At 43.6% G+C, this 17215-nt stretch overlaps 1 protein-coding gene and 1 long non-coding RNA gene across 2 annotated transcripts in view; one reads left to right on the top strand and one right to left on the bottom strand.

The window, feature by feature from the left end:
* Positions 1-17215, top strand: part of FHL1 (four and a half LIM domains 1) — a 111558-nt gene that overhangs the window by 21794 nt on the left and 72549 nt on the right. The window lies entirely within an intron of this gene.
* On the bottom strand, positions 8748-15455 carry LOC115094020. The gene is made up of 3 exons (XR_003857466.1): positions 15416-15455; positions 10737-10895; positions 8748-10376 (listed from the first exon to the last, which is right to left on the bottom strand). It is a non-coding gene; the product is annotated as an uncharacterized LOC115094020 (long non-coding RNA).

Raw genomic sequence — 17215 nt, 5'->3', positions numbered from 1 at the left:
AATACTCCAGCCTAGCCGGTGGTCCTTCTCAGGATCTCCACTTGAGGGCGCTGTCATCTGCCATCGGCCCAGGGATTCACTATTTCTACTAAGTGTTACTCCTTACACTAATAGAGCGGTATCATCATCTGCCACTCTGTGGGAGCCAACCCACATCAGACCATATCAGATAGCCTACTCTCCGTGAGGATCATACAGGTTGCTGGCTCCTCTTTCTACAGGAACAAAGCATAATACTTTGCCAACTCCTGCCTTCTGGGGAGCAGAGCACTAACAGATTGCTAACCTCTCCTCCTACAGGAGCCAAGCCTATCAGATCGCTCACTCCGCCCTCCTGGCGGGGTGAGCGCAGTCAGATCGCTCACTCCGCCCTCCTGGCGGGGTGAGCGCTAACAAGACCCCACCTCTTTTTTTCCCCTCTAGAATGCACTTATTTGTTTGTATACCTAAATTCATTAGATCCATCATTGGTGAGACTCTGGCATAGTGTGCATACTGTAATAATAGTACATATATTTTTGAATTCCAGAGGCTGGGTCATAATGTAGTCTATCAGACTTTTCTTTTCAATATCATAAAATTAAATAATGACCTGAAGCCTTAAATATGGTACTACTGATGCTAGTATTACAATTGTCTTCTAGCAGAAATTTTCTTTAACAAGTGTCTTGGTCATATTATGGACAGATTCCATTTGTTAAATTGCTCTGTAGGTTGCATAAAATAATTTTATCAAAGCTTTATTTGGTGATATAGATAGAATAGTTATCAGTTTAGAAAGACAAGATAAGGTGGGGGAGTGAAGGGTAGAGAAAATAGGGGTTGATATCATCTCCTCTTCTCGAGAGCTTAACTCAACCATACAGTCTCTCTATGTATTCTCCCTATTTGGTCCTCTGCTGTTCCATGTGATTAATTATGTACATTTCTCTGGCTGAGTTAAGCTCTCATGAAGAGGAGCTGATATCCACCAGCAAGAAATGGTGGCAGGGCTTTGATACACTTTTAGATATAAACTGGAGAAGGTGGCAAGGTTCCTAGAAAGGGCGGTAGGCTGATTTGGCTACAGTTCTTAGCTAGGGAGATGGCACAGTATCCTGTGGGCGGTCAAATGTGTACAGTTGACAGCTGGGAAGTATCCTTAGTGCAGTAGGGGCTGGAGTAAGGGTAAGGATAGGTGATGGCCATATCTAAATGAGTGTATGTGCTCATGCTCGTACAGTTTAATGCAGGTGACAGTTTTGGCTGCCTCAGCACTCGTTAGATGTTGATGAAATTCGGAATGTTCAAACAAGAAGTCAAAAGCTCATGAAAGGGTCTAGAGGAGTTCTTTCAGGATAAACTAAAAAAATCTACAGATTTTCATTATGGAAAACGTGAGGTCTTTAAATGGATTTTACACAGATCTATATGGTAGACTAGACACGGGTGATGGAAAGATGGCATTAGGTTGAACCTGATTCAGAATAAATTTACTTTGAAACTGAGTGAAACATTTTTTATTTTAGTATAGATAATAATGTGCTACATCCTCAGCTCTCTGTAGAAGATTTGAAGCGTACATAAAGCATATCAGTGAGTTCTCGGATATGCACAGAGGGAACTGACACTCAGGAAAGGGCTGCACATGTTGAAGAACTCGGTATTCAATCGTAAAACTGTGGAGCTATGCGACATTTTGCTTCTTTTGCTTTTCCTTTAGAAATTCAGCAAAATGATGATAACTTCCACTTCAGGAAAGAAGATGGAACTGGGCCACACACTAATACCAAGACAATGGGAAAAGAGGCTTTTCTCCAGCCCTGCCCTCTAATACCGAGGCAGAACTGATTTCCTTTTGTTTGTTCACATTAGTAACCCCCATCCACAGGCATGAATGTTACAAAGGAAGGAATGCCAGCATTTGATTTTGATTAGGGCACACAGACTATGAAGGTGATGTTTGCAGACATTTACTAGGGGTTAATATGAGCTGACTTGCTTAATTCAGAGTTCAACGCCAAAAAAAACCCAAAAAAAACCCTCAGTGTATCTCAGTTTGGTATCTTAAAAATAAGTCAGCACATATTTTCGTCTCCTCTAGACATGAACCTAAAACAATGACCAAAGCCAACAGTGATCTAAATATGTCATGCTTTCCATAGCAATGCCCTCAAATGTTTGTGGGCTTCTTTTTATGGGCTGTTGAATTGTATTTATGCTGCTGTGAATGAAACCTTCCATATGGCTTTGTATGAACTTAATGTAAACAGCTAATAAATGTAATCTAAATTACTGAGAAATTTGTCATAGTGGGTTTAATGTAGAAGCAGAAATAGGCTATGATCTCATTCCTCTAACAATGCAGCATTCTTGATTTAACCCACCCCGATAACAAGGCCAATCCCTTGCCAGCAACAATGTTATGATAAACAGATGTTTGGAGAAATATGCAAGGTGCTTTGCCAACTCATTTTTGTATCAACTGTTTATAAATACTGAGAATAAACATTAACAGTTGCCTTAAGAGAAATGCAAGAAAAGTTTTACTTGTTTTGACTAATTTGTTTACGGAAAGGAGTATATTAGTTCGGTTTTTTTCCACTGCTCTCTTAGGCACCCTGGAAAGATGTTCCTGGCTACCAGAACTGGTATATGCACCTCAGCTGCTTACATTGTTAGACATAGCTAAGTATATACCTGTGAATTCTGTTATCCACTCCCAGTTACAACTGAGGCCTGGATTTATCAAAATGCACTAAATATCGCATGTGATAGAAAAAGGGGGTGTGCTTTATGGTAATAGGCAGTTTATTGCAATTTGTGCTAATGCCTATGCAAAGTGCTAAGTTAACACAAATTGTGATAACATTTTCACACTGTAAGATAAGTGCCAGAATTGTGGTATTACCTACATACAACCACTGGGGGGATTATGTTTACTATCAAGGCTGCTGGGGGGAGGGGAAGGGAGAGAGTGCCTAGCTATAATGCCCTAACACTAGATAGGTATTTATATCTCTATGGGAGGCCCACCTAGTAACTCGAGGTGAGGTTTAGGTATTAGTGTAGGGGTTAGGGGCCACTTTGACATTCAAAGTGAGACGTATGAACAGAACAGTGCTCTCTTGTGAAGATTTGATGACCTTCGGAGTGAGAAACTCACTCAAAGATGAGATTTGTGCGATGTTCTCTCAACCTAGCTTGATGTTACCTAGGTAGATAGTCCATCAGCTGTCCCTTATACTATGACAAAATTTGCATGCTAAGGAGGCAGTGCATGGAAATCTATCTCATGCATATTCATTGTGGATATCCTGAAAATCTGACTGACTGGGGTTCCTTCAAGACAGGCTTGGGAACCACTGTTCTATGAGATCAATGTACAGAAGCTAAAATGCTTTTTAATTTTACTCTTCGAAGAAGTGCCTGACTCCTATTAGGGTGCACATGCTTAATAACATATCCAGAGATGGTGTCTTAGGATTCATTGGGAACACATCTTCTTTCTGTTTTCTTGAATCATCATGAGACAACCTTGAAGTTGGATCAGTTGGGTTATTTATTTATTTATTTTTAATTTTTATATACCGGTGTTCCTGTATGAAATACAAATCACATCGGTTTACAATGTAACAATAAAACAGCGGTTTACATTGAAACAATAAAACAGCGAAAATGAATTCACCTGGAGGCGGTACATGGAACAATGGGTACATGAAACTTGGAAGGGGGAAGCTATTCTAGCTAAGTTATGGATTGGTCCATAATAACAATTATAAAAAAAAACTTGGAAGGGGGAAAACTATTCTAGCTAAGATAAGTATTGGTTCATAAAATCAATCAAACTGTTATCTGTATAAAATAATCTGTAAAAAGGTAATGGGGAGTAGAGAAAAAATATAGCTTGTGAGGGTGAACAATCAATAACCTACGACAGTGAAAACAAGAAGGTTACATCGTGCATAGAACGACCTTAATTAGATCAGCCAGTGAGAATGATCAGAGGAACGAGCAATCAGGATGCAGGCAAGGGGCTTATGTTCCTGGAAAAGCTTGGCAGAAGAGCCAAGTTTTGAGTTTCTTTCTGAACAACGAGTGGCATGGTTCTTGTCGGATGTCTGGAGGGAGCACGTTCCACTGTGTGGGGCCTGCTGTAGATATGACGCGTTTTCTAAGGGAAGATTTTGTTGGGTTAATGTGTCTCTAGATTAGAATCTGGATGAAAATTTGAAAATAACTGTTGCGTTCGTGCCTCTTCTCGCCCCTCACTCTACCCTCTCTACCTTGGGAGCGACTCCCTTCGGTTCTGATGGACAGTTGCAACCGCGGCTTCTCCCTGCCTCTTGGTCCCGGCATCCCCGGGCTGGCTTGATGCTACGGATCCGCCATGTTCCTGATGATGTAAGGGCGCGCGCGCGCATGCTTCAGACTTTGTACCAGCAAGGGCGCAAACCTCAGGGGCGTCCCCCCGTAGTGACGTAATCCATTCTCACTTTAAAAGGTCTTTGTTTGCTAACCTCTAACGAGTTTGCAAGGAACTCCAACAGGACTTGCTTCGGCAGTCCACGATACTTGCAACAACGATCCAAGTCAGCGAGGGAAATCCTTCTCCACTGCTTGGCCTTTTCAAACTTACCAGGAGTACCCGCTCCACGGGGGCTCCACTCTCTCTTCTTGATTTCAGATTGCCAGAATACTCAGAAGACTCTTCATTGCCTGGAAGCGATCGCAGACGTGAACACAGTGAGTTCTATTGTAGATAGGAATCGGTACTTGCTCCACGAGGGCCTACATTCCTATAGCTCTGAAGACTCCCTTCCTTCCAAGACGTTATCGCAGGTACAGAGATCGAGAGTTATATTGGCAAGATTGCAGATAGGAACCGGTACTCACTCCACGAGGGCCCATGTTCCTAGAATCCTTTACAGACTCTCTTCTACTTTAGAAGCCATTTCATATACAGCTGTTGTGAGTTCTTATTACAGACTGTTTGTAGGAACCATTGCTCAACTACGGCTCCTGTTCCTGAATGTACTGAAGACTCTCTGTGGCATAGAGACCATTGCAGACATCTACTGTTGTGAGTGTACCATCTTGTATCCAGTATACCCTATCTACTCACTACATCTAGTCTGTTTCTACAGCTCAGTGACCAAGAGATTATATTCCAGTATCAGAAGGACTTCGGCCCACATCGACTCACTACTGCCACCACTGGTGGTTCAGCTTCCAGCCTAATAAAGAACTATTTGTGTTTATTTCATATTCTAGCCTAGCCGATGGTTCCTCTCAGGGTCTCCTCCTGGGGGCGCTGTCATCTGCCATCAGCCGAGGGATTCACCATTTCCTCCAAGTGGTCATTCCTTACACTACTGTCACTCTGTGGGAGCCAACCATTAACGACCACTAACACCGCTTACGGAAGTATTATACAGATAGCTAACTTCTCTTTCTATGGGACTTGTCAGCAGCCTATATATAACAGATTGCTACTCCGTAGCAGAGGCATGATAGATTGCTATCTCAGTAGCGAAGTACAATATACCTATTGTTAGCTCCTCTCCTCAGAAGAGTATCATTGAACAGACTACCAACTCCTCTACCCTGGGGAGTTGATCCTTAACAGATTGCTACATCCTTCCCTTACAGGAGCATCTAACAGCAATTCGCTACATATTACTAACTCCGCTCTCCTGGCGGAGTAAGCACTACAGATAGCTAGCTCCTTGCCTCTGGAGGAACAGATCATGACAGATTGCTACTCCTCCCTCTTTCAGGAGAAAAGCAGAACAGTTTTCTAACTCTGCGCTCCTGGCGGGGTGAGCGATAACAGATAGCTAACTCCTCCCCTCTGGAGGAGGAGAGCGTATTGCTAACTCCTTAGCAAGATCCATAACAGATTGCTAACTCCTTAGCAAGATCCGTAACAATAACAAACAAGGAAAGAATTTCAGAGCAATTCTTAGGAGTTATCTTTTTTTCTCACAGCACTAATTTCTTGGGAACGCATGTTATCTATCCACTGTGCAGGCTGCAGTACTCACAGTGGCCACAAGGTGTCACTCTTATCTGTTTTATACTAATAGGATACTTCCACCTTTTGGTCAGTGGGGGTATTGCAGTGGAAAAAACAATTTGTTTTTTGTTTTAACTCCCCCATTTCTCATATAGATCATACGTTTTCTAGAAAAATGTTATTCTGGATTCTAGGTTTTATAATATATCTACCTTTCCTGAAAATCTGGTTGTTGTATGTTGAATGACTCGGGAGATAATATATACATAGTCAGATGAACAGCCAAAGCTAAAACATAAGTGATTTTTTAAGAAAAAAAGAGTTTTATTGGCACCTTAATTTCCAGTGTTTTCATATAGATCTTACTGAAAAGAGACATAAAGAATCCAGAGCAGAGGAGAGCAACTAATTAGCACTCTGGGTATGAGGACTGCATAATGTATGACATATGTAACTAGTCCATTCACTGCAGTCCTGTAATCAACACTAATGTAATCAAGCAACAGAGTCTGCATCAAAACAATTTACTTGTTCTCATGCTGTATACTATGATCCTTTCAATAAACAAACTTGCGATTTTATGCTGTGTTTTTGTGGTAACAGACCATTTGTTTATTCTGTTTCCCTGTAATATTCATTGACGCAAGCATTTGCAAATTCTTCCATGTGGCTTGGCTTCCTCCAGGATAGAAACCATTTAGAAATCACAGTCGTCTTTAGCCAGCACGGTGCACAACGTCTAGTATCATTATAAGAATGTGAAATACCACTATTACAGCACTAGTGGTACAACCACTAGTTGGGTTACTATTAATCAGACATTTGCATCTCTGCCAAAAGGTGTTTATAGCAAACAGGTAAAAAATAAAAGTGAAGCTCTCCCTGCAGAGCATACCTTTTAAGTAAATCACAACAAGGTGCCTATTGTTGTGGCATATCAGCATGCCATGGGGGAGTGGCTGTTTTAATTATATACAGTATATGTCACTTGAAACCCTGTGTGTGTGTGTGTGTGTGTGTGTGTGTGTGTGTAAACTTGCACAGACACATTCTGGCAGGGCAGTTTGTGTAGTGACAGAAATGACAGAGTGCTGGTGGCACCTTATGGACCTTATGCCGGCATCCGTTTTCCGAACCCATGGCTGTCAGCGGGTTCGAAAACCGACACTGGTAAAATTAACCTTATGGACTAACAGATTTATAGATGTGCAAGTTTGGGAGGACTTAATCGCTTTTACACAAATATATTGAACTCCTGCCTCAGAGAGTTTACAGTCTAACCAGGTACCTGAGGCCCAGAGAGATAAAGTGACTTGTCAACAGCCGCACAAGTGCCAGAACTTGAATTGAGATCTCCTGGTTCACAGCCCATTGCTCTGACCTCCCTCTTATAAGGCACCAGGCCAAGGGTGGAATGCTATACTTCCAACCACGTGAGAGGGTGCTGCTATCCCACAACAACGTTACCGTTTCACTGCATAAGGCTGGCTGTATTTTGGCAGTATTTATTATTTGCAGATTTCTTTAGAGTAATTTGTTAAACGTGGTTTGAAGGATCTATCAAATCTAAATAGTACAAACTAAGAACGTGGCTTTGTTTTGTTTTTTTTTTTGCTTCTAGCTCAATTAGAACTGACCTTCACAGAACTACAGAACTATGACCCTTCATTCACAACTAACCGGGCCTTCCCCACCCCATCTTTGTACCCCTTTCTCAGCTTAACCCACAGGCCGATTCAATATAAAGTGCGGGAGAGCCGGTGCTCCGAGGCGAGTGCCCGCTCTCCCATCGCATGCCCAGGCACCTCTCCAGGACACGCGATTCTCTATTTAAATGAGGCCGGGTGCTAATAAGGAGGCGCTAGGGACAATAGCGCGTCCTTAACGTCTCCTTATTAGCAGAAATGGCAGCTGTCAGCGGGTCCGACAACAGACGCTTAATTTTATCAGCATCAGTTTTCAAACCCGCTGACAGCCATGGGTTCGGAAAACGGACGCCGGCAAAATTGAGCATCCGTTTTCGAACCCGCAGACCAGAGAGGTCCCAAAAAAAAAACAAAACCTTAAAAAAAAAAAAAATCTGTCCGCTGGTCTGCGGGTTCGAAAACGGATGCTCAATTTTGCCGGCGTCCGTTTTCCGAACCCATGGCTGTCAGCGGGTTCGAAAACTGATGCTGATAAAATTAAGCGTCTGTTGTCGGACCCGCTGACAGCTGCTGCTTCTGCTAATAAGGAGGCGCTAGGATATTACCCCTTACAGTATAAGGGGTAATAGATGCGCGGCCAAACGGGTGCTAAACAGTTCGCTCGGCCGAGCGCACCGTACTGAATCGGCCTGCCAGTGATTGCAATTTAAAAGCTCAGTCGGAAGCCAGGGCTCCCTCTGGAAGCCTGTAATTGTTTGCTCCTAAATCCAGTCACTAGGTGTTGCCATTGTGTGAAGGCTGGGACTCCTTCCCCTCCCAGATGCCTCCTGGGGAGCAGAAGCCTGCTCCTGGAATCCAGTCCAGCTGCATGGCAGTACATAGCGCTTGCCACAGGCTGGCTCCACTTCATTAGTTTATGTGACATATCAGCGCCTGTTATAGTAAGGATATATTGCATTGAAAAGGGCTTTGTGTAAAAAAAAAAAAAAAAAAAGCAAATAATTTTAATAAGACTGACTTAAACCTTTTTGACAGAACTGGAAAGCCTTAGTTTGTCTTCTGTATGAGAGAATATTTATTCGTTATGCCTTTAACATGGTGTATTCACTAGGAGGACATATCAAGTATCAGGTAAGTTCAACGTTGTAGTTAGAGACACTCTATACTGAGAAACACATGCCCGCATCTGGCCCTTAATCCAAAGCTGCTGTGAATCAGTGCCCTGAAATGTCAGTGCCCTCTGAACATGCTCAATGACACCTCTGCGGATTGGCTTACAAGGACTGTTTTAAGAACCCGGAGTGCTAAAACTTTAAAATTTCATGCTGTGACAAATCAAACCTTCAACTACCCGTGCTATAAAAGAGCTGCTGCATGGTGATATTGTTTGAAGGCTGTGTTACTGGTTCAGTCTTTATCCTTCCTGAAACCACTGCAATCCATCTATTCCTTCTTTTGGCATCCTGGATTGAGGATACGGGAGAGACCTTTTTTTAATGTGACCATTTCTGCCTTGAGCTCACTAATCTCTATCATTAGGCCAGAGAGCAGGACATGGATAGTCAACTCCATAGTCTCGAGCAGGTCTTTCTAAAAATTGCTGTCCAGTCCAACATTTATTGCACTGCCCCACTCTCTCCATTTCCACTACTTTTATTTATGTACCAATAAAACAAATCTGTTTTCAAAACTTTTCTTACTAGTTGCCCCCTTATAACTGCTAAGAGAGTGTGTAATAGATACCAGATCAGAGTGTAGGAACTACTTTGCCTTAATGAGCAAAATTTCAGAATGATCTCCAACCCCCTTCAGGGAGAGGAGTCCATAGGAAAAGCAGGAAAATTCATTTTTAGTTTTACATTTATTATCCACCTTATCCCATTTAGATGCAAGGAAAAGTAGAACAATCTTACTGTTGCGGTCCCGGTCGCGAGGTTCATGACTGGGTCCTTACCTCCTCTTCCCCCAGAGAGCCAGCAACAGGCTCCGGTATCCGTCGGGCCTACTCGGGCCTCTCCGCGGTGGCATCTCCACAAGGGAGACGCCGCCGAACTCCGATTCTTGGCTCCGCCCCCCCATAGGCGCACATGCGCGCGAGGGGGAGTCTTTTAAAGGGACTCTGGCGCGAAACCGCGGCCAGCCCCCGGAGATGACGTCAGACGCCGGCAGGGATTTAAACTCGGCGTCTGACTGAAGATCTTTGCCTTGCAACGAGGTCCACTCCTTGAGAGTAGATAGTTGCTGTTCCTGCTTCTTCTGGACCCTGCCTTCCATTCCTGCTTCTGTTCCGGCTCCTGTTCCTGACCTGGCTGTTGTTCCTGCTCCAGCTGCCGCTCCTGATCCTGCTTCCGCTCCGATTCCAGTTCCACTCCTGCTCCAGCGTCCGCTCCTGCTTCAGTTCGCTGCTCCGGGCTCCAGCCTTGCCTCACCTTCGGACTGTCTTCCTGGTTCTTGACTCCGGTTCGTCTTCTTGTGCTCCTTGCTTGCCGCCTGCCCAGTACCTGGATCATCTTCACGCTGCTGACCATCTTCCCGAGTGATTTCACCTAAGTCCCAGGGGTCCGGGTCCTCACGGGCTCCTCCCAGGGGGACCTCGGGCTTCCAGGGTGAAGTTTCTGCTGATCTCCTGGCTCCGAGCTGCCTCCCGACCTTCCCTTCACAGCGGAGTCCTCCTAACCTTCCATCTCTTCTCCGCACGGCCGGCCCAAGGGTCCACCACTCTGGTCACAACACTTTCAACAAATAAGACAATTATTATATCAATACAATAGCAGCCGAGCGATTAAAGCAGCAGACTAGGGGCTCAAACTCTGCTGACACTCAAGTATTTATTTAAAAAGGTTTTTTTATACCACTACTCAATAAATCTTGGCAGTTTACAAACACGCCATACATAATAAAATAAACATGTATTGTATATACAAAATCAAGGAAAAACAAAACAAGGAATCCTGCTGGACCTAGCAAACAATCAATTGACTTGCAGCCTCTTCCCCCAGCCCAGAAATATACAACTCTCAGTCACAGCAAAGGCACAAGGTTCTCCTCTGTGCCCATTCAGAGGACAGTCAGAAGGAAGCAGCATTACTTACTGTATTTGGTAGCTAAACTCTAAAGTGTACACTGGCATTTGATCTCGTTGTCCTGTGTGCACCAGGTTACTGTCCTAACACCATGCAACTGACTCCTCTGCTGGCCATGGGACAGATGAGATTACAATCCCTTTGTTTTTCTGGCAGTAGTAACCATCCCTTTAACAATAACCCAAAAAAAAAAATCAATTTGCTGTTCCTTTTCAGAAGACAGCAAGTTAAAGGTAGAAACAAAGTAAGTGCCTCACTGAGCAAACATTTCTTAAAATAACCTTTCTCTTTTAACTAGAGATGTGGGCAAAGGGCTTTACCACTTTGGTATTTGTTTTCCTTAGCAAAAAAAATGTAGGTAATCACATCCTGAGGGTTCTTTATACATCTAAAAATACAGGGATACCACTGTAGCCAACCTCTCCTTGGAGGGTCAGAGCGCGAGCGACTGTGCAGAGATGAGCTATATATCCGACTGCACAGCTGCATTTCATAGACATAAAGGTCAACAAAAAAAAGTCGTAGGTGATACCTTTTTATTGGACCAGCTTAATACACTTCTAAACCGGCCTTTTTAGAGCTGCACTCCCATAACTCAATCAAAGCAAGATGCTTGGCAGAGAACTGGTGAAGGGAGTGAGAGATGCAGGAAGTTGGTCCAATGAAAAGGTGTCGCTTACAACTTGTTTTGTTGACCTTTACTCCAAGAGATCTAAGATGGCAAGGGTGCCTCTCTGGCCCTGACTTTTCATTAAATCCTTCTGCCTGTGGGGTTCGAGGGGCATGTAGCAGCATCTCTTAAGGGGGTAATCACGCAGAAACACATAACATTAAGAACGATCTAAATATTATCCCAGCAGGCAGCCCACATTGGTGGGTGGGAGATGGCAGAGAAGAGTGCAGTACATGCAATATTTTGTCTTTCTGTGCAACAAGCCACTTGATTGCTGCCTTAATATTTGGCTAGTATCTTGGAGCTGAGATGCGGCTGTGTTATTTTGCTTGAAATTTATCAAACTGGCACCATGCTGCTGATAGATGAAAAAAAAACCTCCACCTGGCAAAGAGTGATGTGTTTTTCCAATCTGCCATCTGACTCACTCCCCTGACATTTATTAATGAAATGTGTTTGGCACAGACACATGGAGCTTCTGAACTTGCGATCTGTCCACACAGTCGCTCAAAACCCTTCTTTAATTTAGCTGGAGATTGCATTGATCTATTTCTATCACATTGTGTCACTTAACGGAGAGATGGACCTTACTGGGTGCCTCCTCATTTATTTATTATCAGGGACCTTATGTTTGCAATTATGATCTAATGCACCCTCTCTGCTGGCAAGTACCAAGCTCACCAATGGGGTTTCTGATCTCTATTTCTTGTTCTTTATTGATAATTGTACATAAAACCCAACAGTTAACATCACCAAGATCTCTCTTTCTTACTGGATGAATGTAGTTTGGCTGCTGTGTTAATAATTCACTTGAGCACATAGAAAGAAACATTAACCAGTAACAAGGTTAGTTATTGGACTAAACACTTTTCTTGACAAGCTTTCGAGAGTTAATCCTCTCTTCTTCAGGTTAGAGTTCAAACTAAGGGCCTGATTTACTAAGCATTCTCCCCATAAACACAGAATGGGAGAAAAGCCTTAGTAAATCAGGCTCCAAGTTTGAACTCTGACCTGAAGAAGAGAGGATTAGCTCTCGAACGCTCATCAAGAAACATTTTAAGTTAGTCAAATAAAAAGGTTAGTCAAACCTTTTTTTTGTTGTTTTTTTGTAAACCTTTAGTTTCTTTCTTCCTGAACATATTGCCAAAACCTTTATTCAGTCTTTCCATCTGCAATCTGCTCCTCAGAGGTCTCCCACCAAACCATCTCTCTCCACTACAATCTATCCAAAATCTAGCTGCCTGACCTATCTCCCTCCCATGCCATTACAACCCCGCCATGCCTTACAGGAGGGCGTTGCCACCTGCAGCCAGAGAGGGCGCTGCTCCCTTGTCTACCCAAATCACTGCTGGAGCTAAAGTAGACCTTGTAAACTCCCTTAATCTGGTTGGTGAAATCATTCTACCCTTAATTACAACTTTTAGTGCATCCCAAAGCATCTGATTTGAAACTGTCCCATTATCACATAATGGTTCTTGGCTTTCCTTATAATATCACAAAACTTATTGTCCTGTCAAAGGGAATTGTTAAAGCACCAGGGCCCTGTGGAATGGAGTTGATCTACCAAAGTAGAGCTATATTGGTGCATGATCTGACCATACATTGACCATGACCATGGGCATGTTGACCAGACCTGTGAGTGGGCATTCTCTGACTGGCCGTCTCCTCTGGAAAGCGCTGCCTGAACAAGTATGGACCATGACTAATTCTCGAGCATTAAAAGCATTCTATTTCAGACATGCCTTTGCACTGGATGGTTAGTTCCATTTTTCATTTGCATGGTTGATTATTTGCACAGATGCATGTCAGTGCCATGTTCTTTTCCATATTTTTGCTCTTATGCATTTGTTTCTGCGTGCAGTGATTTTATGTACATCTGTTTTGTACCTTGCCATATACTTCGGCATGAAGGAGCTATAACTCTTTTAAATAAATAAACATAATATATTACCAACTCTGCAATCACATATCCTTGTGAAAAAGCTAGAATATGTTAGCAAAAGGTCTTCCAGTGAGGCAATCAGACAAGTACAGTAATAGGGGTTGGCAGACCACAGCTCCACCAGGCTTGGAATTTCTGGCTACCGTCCGTGTGCCAATAACGCCAGCAGGTGCCGGAAGAGATGTGAGGGCTGCTGCAGATTTATGGACAGGTCCATTTCTTCATGTTTCTTTATGGGCGGTCATGTACAGTTATGGGTGGTCGGTAACCCTGGTGCTTGGCTGCAGATCTCCAGGAAATTAATAATTCTTCCTGTGGACTGTGTCTGCTAATTTTTACTGTATTATATCAAGCTTGCGTTCTTAAAAGTATGCAATAAAAACACAAAATCAGAAAAACTTGAAGAATTTTTTTTTCCTGCAGCACTTCATGCTGTCTGCCAAGGTTGCTATTCTCTGCTTACATTTTCCCCTCTGGTGGGGGAGGTTAGAATTCATTAATACTGTAACAATGTCTTGTTGTGTTCGTTATTGGCTCTTAACTAAAATTAAGACCCACGCTCCATTTTCTAGGCTGATTGTCTGCGGAAAATGGGATGGAGCCCACATCCCCAGGATATATCCCCACCCTCCCTACACATACAGATCCCCTCCAACCCAAACACACCTATATCCTTTAAAAATGCATGCTGGAGGTAAAGAGTGCCTTTGGAAATGTTGTGTACTTCATGGAATTCACCTTTCCAATCCTTTTTACTGTAGGCATTCATAAGATGTTCTTTTTTTAAATAGACTAATGGCCGGGGATGAAGCTGTCCTTCTGAAGGACTAAAATAGCTGAGGTCAGCGCAGGGATGGGAAGGGAATTTGGATGCATCATCCAGTACTTGTTTTACTTAATAAATCCCTGAATTGGAGCAGTCACAGGCTTACTGATGCCAACAGGTGAAGCTCAAGACAGCAAGAGCCAGAGGGCTCACAAAGGTTTCTGGAGCAGAGCAGCTGGCAACAGGAAAACAAAATGGACATTGAGTCACGGGCTGGGTGAAGGATTTCCAGCATCCGTGAGGTCCATATTCAGACACAGTCTGGCTAGCAGAGTTAGCCAAAAAACGCATCCAGCTAACTTTGGAGGAATATTCAGTAGTGAAACCGCACTATTGAATATTGTCAGCTATCTTAAAGTTAACCAGCTATCTATAATCACCTAACTTTAGGACAGTTCTTTGGCCTGACTAGACTTAATTCGCTAAGTCATCTGGCTAACAACGCTGAATATGGGAGTTAGCCAGATAACTTAGCCGGCTAACTCATCTCCTTCCATTTATGCCTCTGGAACGTCCCTAACTTAGGGCTGGATTTTCTTTCTTCGCACCGGTTTGTGAATCCCGGCGCTAAGGGGGGGCGGGGGTCGCGAAGCGGGGGGCGGGCCTGCGAAAGCCGGCAGCGATTGCACCACCGCGGTACAATCGCTGCCGGCTTTCGCACCCAATAGCGCCATCGTAAGAGGTGGTGCTATTGGGCGCGCTACTGGCAACGATAAGGGCTCTTACCTTTTCGCCATAAGCGAAGTTTTCGCGGCGTCCGCCCCGACTCCTCCTCTTCCGGTGCCGACTCCGCCCCGATCTAGCTATCGCGTGCGATACGCTTACAAAATGACCCCCTTAGTTGGCTAAATTCTAGCCGTCTAACTTATTAGGTGGCTAGAATTTAGCCAGATCTGTGCCCAAATATTCATTTGACTGGCTAACGTCTGAATTATCCAGCTAAATGCTTTTGAATATGGACCACAAAAAGTCCAAGATGGAAAGGAAGAGAAGAATTAAATAATGGTATGTCCCCCCTCGCCCCTCGCCCCTTTTCCATTTTTCCCTTCCCCACAGCCATTTTTTTGTTCTCTGTTTTCAGTTTCAGTTCCCTCGCTTTTTCTTTTCTGCCAGCCCACACTATTATTTCTTCCTGCTCCAGCCATTGCTAGGCTTACTTCCAAAGTGCTTCTCTGTGGCTTTGATCGGTAAACTCGGCATTCTCCCCACTGGCACAATCCCTGGCCTCTTCCTCGGTGCATACTCACCCCAGCCTCCTACACAGTGCCATCTGGTCCTGGGTCACTGGTGCCACGCTGTACTGTACATTGCACTGTGAGCTATTTGTGCTGTAACTTATGCCCCCTCCTTCTACAAATCCCGCCCTCCTTTCCTGCTCCGGTTCTTTGGCACTGTCCTTTTATCTTACACGCACTGTGCTACCCTTGTACAATATCTCCCACATATACTCTTTCACCCTTTTACCTTTAAGTCTCTCCTGCTCTTTAATTCATGTCTCTGTTTATTTTCTGTTCTGTCATAGAAATGTAAGGTACTAATAACCCTATACCTTGCTGTAAGTACTATGGTAGGAGAGCGACAAATAAATCCTTGTAATAACTATAATTACATACATACAGAGCAGGCCAGTGTCCATTGGAAAGGTTATTGTGCTGTTGTTACTGCACTGGTTGTCCTTATTTTCCTATAAGATATGAACAAAGTCATTTTAATGTACCATTTCTCAAGTGTTACCTTGAACACTGAACCACTGGCATGAGAGAGCTGCAACTCCCTTTGTGCCCTGCTTTGCCACAAACACCACTCTTCTCTTGAAGTGGGATGTGAGGCTGGACTAAACCTGACACTTCCTGATCTGCACAGAACCAGTGGGAGAAAGCTCCACTTTTTTCCTGGGACTGCCTTCAAAAGAGATTTGGATTTTTTAAAATTGGCTTTTAAGGGGGGGAAAAACAGATTTACCATCAGAAATGAATTGCTCTCTTTGATATTGCCATAATGCACAAATGGATTTTTTTTTTTTTGCAGCAGATCAGAATGATAGCAGTGATGTGCTGCTAATGTCTTATCCAGGGATGGCAGCTAGCTCTGCTGCCCTCTGAGAGGTGTCACAAGGGGCCCCCGTCGCCTCTTCCAGCATGCCACTGCATCCCAATGTTAAGAAGAGCTCCAGGCAATACTTTCTAAGAAACATATTTCCTCATAATTCAGACATCTAGGAAGCATGGTACATTCAATACAGTTGCTCCACTGTAAGCTCTAGCTCATGCACCAAGAAAGGAATTTCCAGAACAAAAAGTCACAAGAGGCTCAAAGGGGTTACACTCAACAAAGAGTAACATCATTCAAGCTAGGATGGGATAAGAGGCATGGTCTAGTGGTTAGAGCACTGGACTAGGAACCAGGGAAACCCAAGCTCAAATCCTACTTTCCCCAATGATCATGGGCAAAGTCACGTTACCTCCTCTTGCCGCAGGTGTTACATTGTAAGCTCTTTGGGGGGAGAGGGGGGCTGAACGTTATTGTACCTGAGTTACTAATAATGCCTGTCAGTCACCTTAAGCATTATTTGGGTAAGGCAGGTCAAAAATCTGAATAAGCACAGAGGATCCACCGTAGACTGTGGTTTATGTCAACACAACAGGAAGTAAACTGCACAGACTAAATGAGCCTGCTCGTCCTTACCCACATCACATTCTCTGTTTCAATCACACCACAGCAATGTCTAATGGAATTGATAAGGGACCACAAACTGCACAGTATTAATGTCACCCAGGGATTCAGATGACTTTGTGTTGAACTCTATGAGAGAAGCAAAGTTGTAGTGATTTACAATAATATCTGAATTCTCCGAATAACAGCAAAAATAGTCCATGGGCTAATTCCGGGGTGACAACAGCCAGTTCTTCCAAGCTGCTGTTGAAGACAACTAACTAGTATTTATCTGGAAACAGACAAAAAAAAAAAAAGGCACTAGCATGCACTGAGCTGGTTATGTAACAGGGACCATTTAATACACCTCCTGGATATTGCAGCATATTTTTGGG

Source organism: Rhinatrema bivittatum, chromosome 6 (genome assembly GCF_901001135.1).
Source record: "Rhinatrema bivittatum chromosome 6, aRhiBiv1.1, whole genome shotgun sequence".
In the NCBI taxonomy this organism is placed as follows: domain Eukaryota; kingdom Metazoa; phylum Chordata; class Amphibia; order Gymnophiona; family Rhinatrematidae; genus Rhinatrema; species Rhinatrema bivittatum.
The sequence above is the reverse complement of the archived record's forward strand: the minus strand, read 5'-3'. Positions and strand labels throughout refer to the sequence as shown.